The sequence below is a fragment of the Dasypus novemcinctus genome, unplaced genomic scaffold (genome assembly GCF_030445035.2).
Source record: "Dasypus novemcinctus isolate mDasNov1 unplaced genomic scaffold, mDasNov1.1.hap2 scaffold_106, whole genome shotgun sequence".
In the NCBI taxonomy this organism is placed as follows: domain Eukaryota; kingdom Metazoa; phylum Chordata; class Mammalia; order Cingulata; family Dasypodidae; genus Dasypus; species Dasypus novemcinctus.
Window position 1 is genome coordinate 940340 of NW_026688145.1, and position 12382 is coordinate 952721.

At 48.7% G+C, this 12382-nt stretch overlaps 2 pseudogenes; both read right to left on the reverse strand.

Annotated features, from left to right (window-relative positions):
* Positions 1–2137: 2137 nt before the first annotated feature.
* LOC101411977 (ferritin light chain-like) lies at positions 2138–3360 on the reverse strand (annotated as a pseudogene).
* Positions 3361–10476: 7116 nt separating this feature from the next.
* LOC101413273 (ferritin light chain-like) lies at positions 10477–11749 on the reverse strand (annotated as a pseudogene).
* Between the last annotated feature and the right edge of the window lie 633 nt (positions 11750–12382).

Here is a 12382-nt window from a genome sequence, read left to right on the forward strand (position 1 = left end):
CCCACCAGCTTTTAAAAAGGAGTTCCATCTTTATAAGCACCTAACCTTGTCTACCTCTGTAATCCAATGTCCTCTTTTAAAAACGGGTATTCCAAATTTTAATTGAGTTGTTTTCTCTGAGTGAACATCTTATTAACTATATGAAAACTTCATCCAACTTCATACCAAAGGCCTGATCCATCTTCCTCCATTTAAAATAAAATAAGAGTTTTACACCTTGTTAGGCAATGACTACAGCCCATGGCCAGGAGGAAGCAGTTACAGAAAAGAGATCATCTCCTCTCAGCACCCCTTTAAGATTAAAGTTGTAAACACTTTAAGGATAAAACAAAATAATTAGATGAACCTACAGCCTGACTGAAAATCTACGTAGGCGCCAGTGGCCTGGAGATGACTGCAGGGGGGCCACTGCCCTAAAATTCTACTGTCCGGAGTGAAAACTTCTAAATATCTAGTAACAGGCTCCTCAATGCTACACTGAAAATTGGTAAGTAAACTAAGCACTCAAAACAACAAACAGCCATCCACCTCATAGCTCCAAAATTATTTATGCTAAAGCTTAGCAAGTTAAACTTTGGCATAAGGGGGGAATAATGTGGGCTATGGGTGGGAGGCTCTTTATCTCTTAAGAGATAACCTAAGCTGTCTGTGTCTTGTGGGTGTGGGATGATAAAAACATACCTAAGATGTGGAAGATACATGCTAATTCAAGCCTATTGAGAACTGAAACAAATGGACCACCTTGCCTTTCCTCTCTGTATAAAAGGGACTCAAAAATATAGTTTGGATCTGATCATCTGCATAGGGGGTGTGGCCAGGGCCTGGTGGTGGGGTCTGAAGCTGCACCCCCGATGTCCTCTCCCCTGCCTTCCATGCAGTAGTACATGTCCACTTGCCACATGGCGCTGGCCAAGGCCTTTCCGTACCACTTCAACTATGAGCCGCACCAGGCAGATATGGTGAGTGGATGCAGTCTCTGGATCTACGGGTGCTGGGGGGCAGGGATGGGGTCAGGAGGGGTCCTGGCTACCTGCATCCCGTTCGCAGGCCCAGGGCTACCACTATCTATGCCCCGCCTCGGTGCCTCTGTCGTCCTCACTGTCACGATGCTTGAGCCTGCACCAGAGCGAGGACGAGGAGGAGCCCCAGGATGGGCTACCCAATGATGCCGAGCACTACGATGTGGATGAGGAGGCCACCAAGGACCAGCACAACATCCATGCCATGGAGTGGCACGGAGTGGGTCATCATCCTTGTGATTGACACAGGAGCCCCCACAACCAGATCATATGTACAGAGAGCAAGAGGACATGGTGCTGAGCAAACGATAACCACTTCCCGATTCCTCATCTACCAAAAACCAAAGGCATGGGGGTCAGAGCTGCCACAGTAGTTTTCTTGTTGCCCCAAGATGCTGCAAGCTTCTTCAGTTCTCTTTTAGAGAATATGAACCCTACTTTCGCCTCTCCTATCTCAACTAAGACCCAAAACCCCAGCTCAGAACATCTTGTACATCATAAGCCCCCAGCTGCTCAAATCAGTTTTTGCTACCAAGTATGTGCTTTACATTGGGAAGACCTGAATGTTCAAGACAGGCCTGATCTCTTACAAGTCTGGGTGGAGAGGGAGCAAGCTGCCCTCATAGCTAGTCTTGTGTGCTTGCTTACTGTAGTTAATTTACATAGTAACTTCAATGTGCCCATATAATCTGGAAAGAACTACCTACCTCCCAGGGTTGAACCAGAAACTGTATCTCAGAGCTTGGCAGAGGCCTGACCCCATTATTACTCATTAAACAGGACCCCTTTCTGGTTACTCTTACACTATAAAACACTCAGCTTGCTTCCTGCTACCCACTTAGTTCAACCCTCCCTGGAGTAATAAACAGCTAAGCAAGAACTGGCTATAGCACACCACCCACAGGAGAGGGTTCAAATCTAATAATTTGCCCACACAAGACACACACACCGTCACAACCTGCTGCAAAAAGCTTTATTGTTTATGATTGGTTCAGGGCTTGTTAGAGGGCTACAAGATGGCAGTTAGAAAGATGTCTCCTGGCTGGAGGGGCTCAGGCAGAAGCCTGGATGCTGGGGGAATAGAGTCCTCCCCCACATCCTCTGGGATCCAGAGGCTCCTAGTCATGCTTGAGGGTTAACCTTTCAACGAGATACATGCCCAGTCCGGCCTTTAGGCCAGCAAGCCTGCGGAGGTTGGTCAGGTGGTCGCCTATCTTTTTTATCAGTTTCACCTCCTCATCTGGGAAATGGTTCTCCAGGAAGTCACCAAGCTGAGGAATAGAAGAGAAATGAAAAATTCTACTAAGACATGATATGAGACAATAGGTACCAATGTGGCAGATGTGGGAAGCGAGGCACGGCAAGGAATGTCCCTGGACAATCAAAGGGAGTCAAGGCTTAGAGTGGAAGGTTCATCCCAAGGAAGGTCTGAGTTTGGGAAGCCATGGAGGAGGGGGATATTTACATGGGGTCTGAGTTGGCAGGTCACCGGGCATGCAGATCCAAAAGGGCCTGTTAAGTGACTTCTCCAGGACCAGGGCAGCTTCCATGGTGTCCAGGGTATTACCCCACTCATCTTTGGAAGGCTTCTGTACATTAGAAAGAAACAGATTCAGTGCTTTCCATACGCATTTCCCAGGAGTCCCAGGCAGGAAAGAGTGGAGAAGGGATGTAGCCCCCAAGTGGATCTGCGAGTGTCTTTGCACAAACCCAGTCTCCTGCAACTACACTGCCTCTGAGAGCATGGAGCTGTTTGGATGCCATGTCTTGCAAGACCGCCTCCACTTCAACCACCATAAACAACACACATAAAACTGTACTCAATCCCCCAGAAACCCACGCAGTGCCAAAATGCCAGAATCAAGGGACATGGAGCACACGGCCTGCTGGGGTGTGTAGCCCACTCTCCACCTGCCATTTACCTGCACGTCCTGGAAGAGGGCAGGGCCGCCACACCAGTTTTGAATCTTCAAGAGATGCTCGGTGCCCTCGTGCTTCTCCATCACCAACTCGAGGAAGAAGTGGTCCACGACCTTCAGGCCCACATCATCATGGTCAAAATAGTAGCCTTGTGGGAAAAGTAGGAGGAGGCAATGGTCAGCACGAGGCATGGCAAAGCCAGGCGGGCAGACCCACCATCTGACTAACCAGCAATACAAAAAGGCAAGAGCATGCACAGAGGGCCGAAGGCACACACAGTTGGGGGACACGTGGGGCGGGGTCTCCCAGGAAAGCTCACCAGAGAGAGGTAGGTGTAGGAAGGCTGCAGCTTCTGGTTGACCAGGCGGTTCCAAGAGGCCTCCACATCGGCAGAATATTTCTGATGGATCTGAGAATTCATGGTTGGTTGACAATGAGGAGGTAACCACAAAAAAAGCAGTGTTAGATGGTCTCAGAAGTGGGGGATTGCCAAGATGTTGGATCTGGAGGTTGTAACTGGAGAAGCAACTGCAAGGTGGTCAATGCAGAGAAGGTGTGGGGAAGAGTCCCCGAGTTTGTTCCATTCACACACTATTGAAGCAAGAGACTGATCCATGGAAACGCCGGGCACACTGTGGAGGGGCCCAGCCTGGGAAGTGCCTTTTGTAGCACAGAACCTATGTAGGTGGGGTGGGTGGAGCAAGGAGCCAGCCAATACATGGCAGCAGGGGGTGGGGCATAGACACCATGTGTGACCAATCCAGAACAGATTGAGGGCTCAAGGGCAGCCTCGGTGAGTGGGGGAAGGTGGGAGTGTTTAAGTCACACATCTGGAGAATGAGGTTGTTGTGAAATTGGGAATTGGGGTGTAAGTAGGGGAGGGAGGGTCTTGGTTTGCTTGGTAGGATGCAGGGGTCCCCAGTGAGATTCTGGGAAGTCAAAAGTTTCTGGGAGGTGGGGGATTTATAGGGACATTGGGAATCCTGGGAGGTGATGATTCTGGGGTGCAGGGGGTGGTGCAGAAATTCGGTGGGCTTCTGGGGTTGTACCTGATAGCATGGACTTGTCTGGAACCTGGGGGCCTTCCTCAGAATTGTGGAGGGAACCTCCCAATACCTGGGGTTTGCTCTGTGAGATAAAGTGAGGATCATTCAGTAGTTTACAAGGCTGTTACAGGACATTTCTGGAACCCTGGGAACTCCCTGAGGTGGGGTGGGGGACCTACACACAGAGGTGAAGGTTTTATAGCCTTGGAGTTCACTATGGTGATGTGGGCTATGGATCGGCTTTTCTAGTGACGCTTGATTCGGGTGGAAAGTTAAACAGTGAAAAAGGTCAGCTGGAATCTTTTGTTATGGTGCTGAATTGTGAATGAATTTGCTTTATACCAAATGTTAAGTGTTCTAAGGTTTATGATGGTTGTGGGAGCAGCCATGCTGAAAATATATATACATAGAACTTGTGGGTCAGATTAGTGACCTTTGTGCTTCTGTCTGTGTCAGCTCAATGCTAGTGTTAGAGTTGTGTGGTTATGTAAAGTAGAATTTAATTGAGCTGGAACCCTCCCTTGTCATTGGTAAGGGATTGAAATGATTATGGGCAAAACTGAGGAGTCTGAATGTTTGTGGAGTCTAGATGTTTGTGCATGCTCTGCTGTCTTGTCTCTGGTCTGTCTCTTTGCCAGGGTATGGAAGCTGTTTGTGTCCGAGCCAAGCACCCAAGTTTATTTGAGATGCTTCAGTCAGCATGGCTGGGACCCCACGAGGGTTGCAGAATTTGAGTAAGTTCTGTCTGCCCCTTTTGGCAGAGAGATGGAAAGGGAGCGGCTTGCCCCTTTCCAGTGAGTCCACACCTTCTCCTTCTCCTCATAAGCTTCATTCCTATTTGATTATTGTTCACCCAACTGCCTGGAAGGGGGGAAATGAAGGGTGTGAAAAGCAGAATCACAATAAATGCAGTAAAATTCCCTCACTAGGGTGTCAAGGCCAAAATCTCTCTTTCTGTAAAACTGTAGAAATACTTTGGAATGTTTTAGAACTGTAAAATCATCTGAAGAAAAGAGACTATGACTTGAAACAATAGACCACTAATCACTTGAAAGCCTTTTCAATGGCCTGGCTGGAAACTTTAGGGTTGTGAAACTACAGAGGGAAAAGAAAAAAAAGGAATGAAATGCCACTTTAAAATCTATGATTGGCTTTTGTCAGTTGCTGGCAACTAAGAATTCATGGTGAAAAAGTAAAAAGTTAGTTTAAAATGAATCTTTAAATGTCAATACTCTCTTGCTGTTGAATTAAATGCATAACTTGCAGATGAGAATTTGGTCCATTACTAAGAAAAGGCAGGACTTCAAAGAATTGATATTAATAAAATTATTGTAACTTAATTAATAAAGGTATTCAATTCACCTTAAGGTTAAAAAAATAATGAAAACTGTAACTGAGTTAATATCATTTATAATTGCGTTCATATTATAAAAGAGCAGAAAGATAATAATGGAAATTATAGCTGGGTGAATTTAGCCTGAAACTATTATTTAAGTGTAAATTTTAAATGAATCTTTCCTTTGTTTATGGTTACTTCAAGCCTAACCTCACAGCTTGCCTTTGCCTATGGTTATTTTATAATAGCATTTGTTGGATAGATACACTACAGGTCTTTGCCAGGAACTGAAGTAATGCTTTGGCCGTTGTGAACATAGAGGTAGAATGGCTTAGTGAGATCTGGAAGTCCGAGGCTCGGTGCTTCCATTAGAGCTTGTTTGAGAGCAGTGAAAGCATTTTTCTGTCAGCTTTCTTGGCTTTCCAAGAACAGGGGATCATTATCCCCCCCCCCCTTAATGGCTTCCTATAAAGGGCCCATGGGGACCCCAAAATTGGGGATCCAATTGCATCAGAATCCAGGTGCCCCAAGGAACTCTGGCAGCTTCCAGTGGGTATTAGACTCAGAGAGATTACAGATTGCTTTCTTTCTTTCAAGTCCCAATACACAGCGCTCCTGCATTATTTGATAACCTAGATATATGACCTGAGGTAGGCAGATTTTGGCTTTTTTCTTAAGACACCTGATATCCTTTTTGCTGTAGATGATTTAAAAAGAGCATGGGTTCCACCAGTGCAGTCTTGATAGGTAGGACTTCTGAGAATGAGGTCATCTACATATTGGAGGAGAAAACAGTTATGGCTTCCTGCTTCAAAGGATTTGGGATCAGTGGCCAGGTCTTGTCCAAAAATAGTGAGTGCATTTTTAAATCCTTGAGGCAATCGCATCCATGTTAGCTGCTGCCTTTAACCTGAGTTTGGATTTTCCCATGTAAAGGCAAAAATTGGCTGGCTCTGGGGTGCTACCCGAATGCAGAAGAAGGAATCCTTAAGATCTACACATGAAAAGAATACCCGATGAGGGTATTAAGCTGAGAAGAGTGTATGGATGAGAAACCACAGAATGAAAGGTTATTACTGCTGAATTAACTGCTTGTAAGTCCTGGACTGGTTGGTAATCTCTATCCCAGTCTTTTTAACTGGGAAGAGTGGGGTGTTCCATGGAGACTGGCACAACCTCAATATGCCCTCATTCAGTAATCTCTGAATATGTAGCTTGACCTTTTCTTGTGCTTCGTGTGGAAATGGCTATTGCCTTATGCTTATTGGACTGGCTGTAGGCTTTATTTCAATAATAATTGGAGGAATGTCATGTGCCATCCATATTGGGTTACCCTCTGCTCATACTTCAGGCACATCTTCAAAGGGGAGCTGCATGGCCATGGATTGGCCAGTCTCACTGAGGCAATACAGTCATCATCCCTCCAGTACAGGAAGGGTTAGCGCTAATTTTGGAAAGTCTTGTGGCCCCAAAGTCAGTGTGGATTGCCCTGTGGCAGCAAAAGTAATTTGAGCATGCAGTTTAGACAGCAGGTCTCGACCCTAGAGGGGACTGGGCACTCTGGAAGATAAAGGAATTCGTGAGTGACCTCCTTTCCCCCAATATTGCAGGCCCTGACTTGAAGGGAGGGCCGTTGGGAAATTTTGCCAGTTGCCCCTATGATAGTGGCTTTGATGTGGACTATGGGTGGGAGGTTCTTTGTCTCTTAAGAGATAACCTAAGCAGTCTGTGACTTGTGGGTGTGGGACAGTAAGAGGCTGCAGTTCTGCCCTAGGTAATCATGGCAACGACTCAAGTCCCAAGGAACAATTAAAAAATGCAAACTCTATAAACTAAATATTCAGGGGAAATGCAAACCAAATGGGCTAAAAGCTTATCTAAAATGTTTGAAGTCCATGCTAAAAGCTTACCTATGATGTGGAAGATATATCCTAATTCAAGTCTATTGAGAACTGAAACAAAAGGACAATTTGGCCTTTCCTGTCTGTATAAAAGGGACTAAAAAATCTTTTTTGGGTCTGCTCATCTGCATAGGGGGTGTGGCCAGGGCCTGGGGGCACCGCGCCTCTGATGCCCTCTCCCCTGCCTTCCCCGCAGTACTACATGTCCTCATGCCATATGGCGCTGGCCAAAGCCTTTCCCGACTACTTCACCTATGAGCCCCATGAGGCGGACATGCTGAGTGGACATGGGATCAGGAGCGCCAGGCATTGGGGAAAGAGGGTGGAGGTGGGAGGGTGTCCTGGAGACCCCGAGGGCATTGGGAGACCAGGACCAGGCTGTTGAGTGCCCGAGTTCCACTTTGCACTGTGTGCCAGTGACCCATTCACAGGCCCTGGGCTACTGCTAACAGCACCTGGTCTCGGTGCCTCCTTTGCCCTCACTGTCACAACACTCGATCCTGCACCAGAGCGAGGATGAGGAGCTCTGGGATGGGCTGCCTGACGACAGTGGGATCTATGATGGGGAAGAGGAGGCAGCCAAGGACCGGTGCAACATTCGTGCCCCAGAGTGGCTGCACCATGCCTCCTGCGCCTTTTCCAGCAGCAGAAGCAAGTGCAGCTCAGTGGACACGGTGCCCTCCAGCTCACTCAGCAGCACCAGCAAGCACTTCAGCCCAGCAAGCTCCCTGGGTGAGGAGTACAACTAAGGCCCCTGCCCCACAATCCCCCCTTGGAGGGAGGATGCCTGCGGCGGTGGTCCTCAAGTCCACTGCACCTCAACACTCTGTGGGGTCCATGGCCCAACCCCAATGTCATACACTCCAGCAACCCCAGCACAGCGCATGACTCCCCACCCTAGAGAATCCACAACGTCATGCCTTCCTCTGGTTCCAGAATGCATAATGTGTGCTCTGGAGCTTCCCCAGGCCTGGTCGGCATCCTGTAGGCCAGGAATCTGCCATTTGCCCTGCAGTGCCAGAGGTTTCAGTAAACCCTGCCAGCTGCCTTCCAGGCTGGACTTCTAGACCTCTTTGTGGCTTGCAAATTCTAGACCTTGCAGAGCATGCCATGTTAGCCTGGCCTGGGAGCCACCAAGTGCTGGCTTCCCTGTAATGTCTCTACTAATGGGGCATTACATCCAGAGATGGGACATTTTTGGGAACTTAGGATACCTGAGTGCAGAGGTCCTCCTTTTCAACCCCAGAACTCAGACTCTAGCACAGGGCCCTCAGGTGTTCTTGGCTCCAGCCCCACCTGGGTTCTCAGGTTTGCTGGGGGTTTCCTCCTCCCAGCCTCTACCCCTCTGTTAGTTCCAGTACCCACCCAGGTCCAATTGCCACACACCCCCACTTTGGCCAGGCAAGGAGTGGCAGAACCACTTGGTCCCTCATTCCTGCTAGAGAATGCTCAGGAATGCTTTCTGGCCTTTTCTAGACAAGACCCTACTCCTTCACTGAGTCTGAACAACCTCCTGCAACTCCAGACTCAGGTGACTCCATCCACACTCCTGTGTCATCCAGGGAAAACCCCCCACTGAGGACGGAACTGGTTATCTTTCCCCCTAACAGCTCAGGCCATCAGGAAGCCACTTGCGTTCTAGGCCCAGCTGCTGAGCCTAGAGCCTTACACTCTGTTGCCTCCTATCCCCTTCCCATCCAGAGCTCAGCCCACTGGGTTCCAGACGCCCACATTCACCTCAAAGTTCTTGCATCTCCAAGCTCTGGTGAAGGGAGGGCCCTCCTCACGTGTGCTGGTGCACAGCTTGGTTTGCAGTGTGGGATGGGGGTGGGAGGGCAGATGGGTGTGATTGAAGTGTGTCTCCAGAAATGGAAAAAAAATACATCTATATTTAAGGACCCCAGGTGTTGCCAAACATGGGGGCTTGGTGGACCTCTCTACAGACCCTCCCTCCTCTTGGTTTCAGATCATCCAACCCTCCCCCTCTTGCTCAACCGTGGGTCCACAGTGCTTCATTTCATCCTGCTGTCCTATAGAGATTTGGATTGCTCTTTGGAATTCCAGTGTTATTTCAAGGATGGAAGGCTTCTTTTGCCTGCTTGGGACTTGCAAGTGACAAACACATGGCTTAAGCTCTCTTTGGCAGGAAGGAGCAGTGTGAGGAAGGAGGCTCCATAGAGTAGCCATTTAGCCATCTGTGGCTACAGCACAGATGTAAGCCATTTCTATCATGGCAGAAAGACCTGGTGTACTGGCTTCACAAATCTTTTCAGGGCTCCGCTGATTTGGCTCTATTTTCAGGAAAAAAGAGAAAAACTATTTTCCTTATAGTTCTAGCCTCACTAGGCCACATGTGCATTTCTGAGCACATCATCATCAATGAAGAGAACAAGAGGCTCTGAGTGAGGGGTCTTATGTCCTGGGTCATCATCCTTGTGACAGACACAGGAACCCCCATAACCAGATCACATGTATAGAGAAGAGGGCATGGTGCTGAGCAAACGATACCTATCAGCCACTTCCCGATTCCTCTTCTACCAAAACCAAGGGCGTGGTGGTCAGAGCTGACACAGCAGTTTGCTTGCCCCAAGATGCTGCAAGCTTCTTCAGTTCTCTTTTAGAGAATATGAACCCTACTTTGACCTCTCCTTTCTCAACTAAGACCCAAAACCCCAGCTCAGTACTTCTTGTATGTCATAAGCTCCCAGATGCTCAGATTAATAGTTCTTGCTATGGAGTATGTGCTTTACATTGGGAAGACCCTAATGTTCAAGACAGGCCTGATCTCTTACAAGCACGGGTGGGGAGGGAGGAAGCTGCCCTCATAGCTAGTCTTGTGTGCTTGCTTACCATAGGTAATTTACATAGTAACTTCAATGTGCCCATATAATCTGGAAAGAACTACCTACTTCCCAGGGTTGAATCAGAAACAGTATCTCAGAGTTTGGCAGAGGCCTGGCCCCATTATTACTCACTAAACAGGACCCCTTTCTGGTTACTGTTACACTTTAAAACACTCAGCCTGCTTCCTGCTACCCACTTAGTTCAACCCTCCCTGAAGTAATAAATAGCTAGGCAAGAACCGGCTATTGCACACCACCCACAGGAGAGGGTTCAAACCTTATAAATTCCCCACACAAGACATACAAACCATCACCACCTGCTGCAAAAAGCTTTATCGTTTACCCTTGGTTCAGGGCTTGTTAGGGAGCTACAAGACGGCAGTTAGAAAGATGTCTCCTGGCTGGAGGGACTCAGGCAGAAGCCTGGATGCTGGGGGAATACAGCCCTCCCCCACGGCCTCTGGTCTCCCTAGGCTCCTTGTTGTGCTTAATGGTGAGCCTTTCAAAGAGATACTCGACCAGCCTGGCTTGCCAGAAGGCAAGCCTCCGGAAGTTGGTCAGGTGGTCACCTATCTTTTTATCAGTTTCACCTCCTCATCTAGGAAATGGATCTCCAGGAAGTCAGAGAGCTGAGGAATAGAAGAGAAATTAAAAATTCTACTAAGACATAATATGAGACAATAGGTACCAGTGTGGCAGATGTGGGAAGCAAGGCATGGCAGGAATTTCCCTGGACAATCAAAGGGAGTCAAGGCTTAGAGTGGAGGGTTCATCCCAAGGAAGGTCTGAGTTTGGGTAGCCATGGAGGAGGGGAATACTTACATGGGGGTCTGTGTTGGCAGATCCCAGGGCATCCAGATCCAAAAGGGCCTGGTTCAGGGACTTCTCCAGGTCAAGGGCAGCTTTCATGGCATCCAGGGTATCACCCCACTCATCTTTGGAAGGCTTCTGTGCATTCAAAAGAAACAAGTTCAGTGTTTCCTACATGCATTTCCAAGCAGTCCCAGGCAGGAAAGAGTGGAGAATGGATGTAGCCCACAAGTGGATCTACAAGTGTCTTTGCATGACCCCCAGTCTCCTGCAACTACACCAACCCGAAGAGCATTGAGCTGTCTGGACGCCATGTCTTGCAAGAGCATCTCCACTTCAGCCATTATAAACAAACCACATAAAACTGACCTCAATCCCCCAGGAGCCCACGTGGCACCAAAATGGCCAGAATCAAGTAACGTGGCATGCACGACCTGCTGGGAGGTGTAGCCCACTGTCTGCTCACCATTTACTTGTGTGTCCTAGAAGAGGGTGCGGCCACCATGCCTGTTTTGCATCTCCAAGATATGCTTGGTGCCCTCGTGCTTCTCCTTCGTCAACACACAGAAGAAGTGTTCAATGCTCTTCAGGCCACATCCTTGTGGTCAAGTAGTAGCCCTGCAGGAAAAGATGGAGGAGACAATGGTCAGCGTGAGGCAGAGTGAGGCAATCTGACTAACCAGCAGTACAAAGAAGGCACATGCATGCGCAGATGTCTGAAGGCATTTGTAGTTGGCGAAACCGTGGGCAAGGGACTCCCAAGAAAGCTCACCAGAGAGAGGTAGGTGCAGGAAGCCTGGAGCTGCAGGTTGACCGGGCAGTTCACAGAGGCCTCCACATCGGCAGAATAATTCTGATGTACCTGGGAGTTCATGGTTGGTTGACAATGAGGAGGTAACCACAAAAAAGTGATGTTAGCTGGTCCCGGCAGTGGGGGATGGCTGAGAAGTTGCTACTGGAGGTTGCAACTGGAGAAGCAGCTGCAAGGTGGTCGTTGCAGAGAAAGTGTGGGGAAGAGACCCGTGTCTCTACCACTCACACAGTGCTGAGGCAAGAGACTGATTCATGGGACCACCGGGCATGCTGGGGAGGGGTCCAGCCAGGGCATCACCTTTTGTAGCATGGGATCTATGTGGGTGGAGTAGGCGGACCAAGAAGCTGGCCAATCCGTAGCAGCAGGGGGTGGGGCATAGATACTGCCCTTGAACAATCCAGGGCAGCTCTAGGGCTGAAGGACAGCTCCGGCAAGTGGGGGGAGAGTGGGAGTGGCTAAGTCACACACTTGGAGAACAAGGTTGTTGTGAAATGTGGAATTGGGGTTTAAGTGGGGGAGGGTCGTTCTTGGTTTGCTTGGTGGGTTGCATTGGTCCCCAGGTTGATTCTGGGAATTCAAAAGTTACTGGGCAGTGGGAAATCTATGGGGACATTGGGAATCTTGGGAGGTGATGATTCTGGGTTGCAGGGCATGGTGCAGAATGTCGGTGGGCTTCTGGGGTTTTCTCTAAGG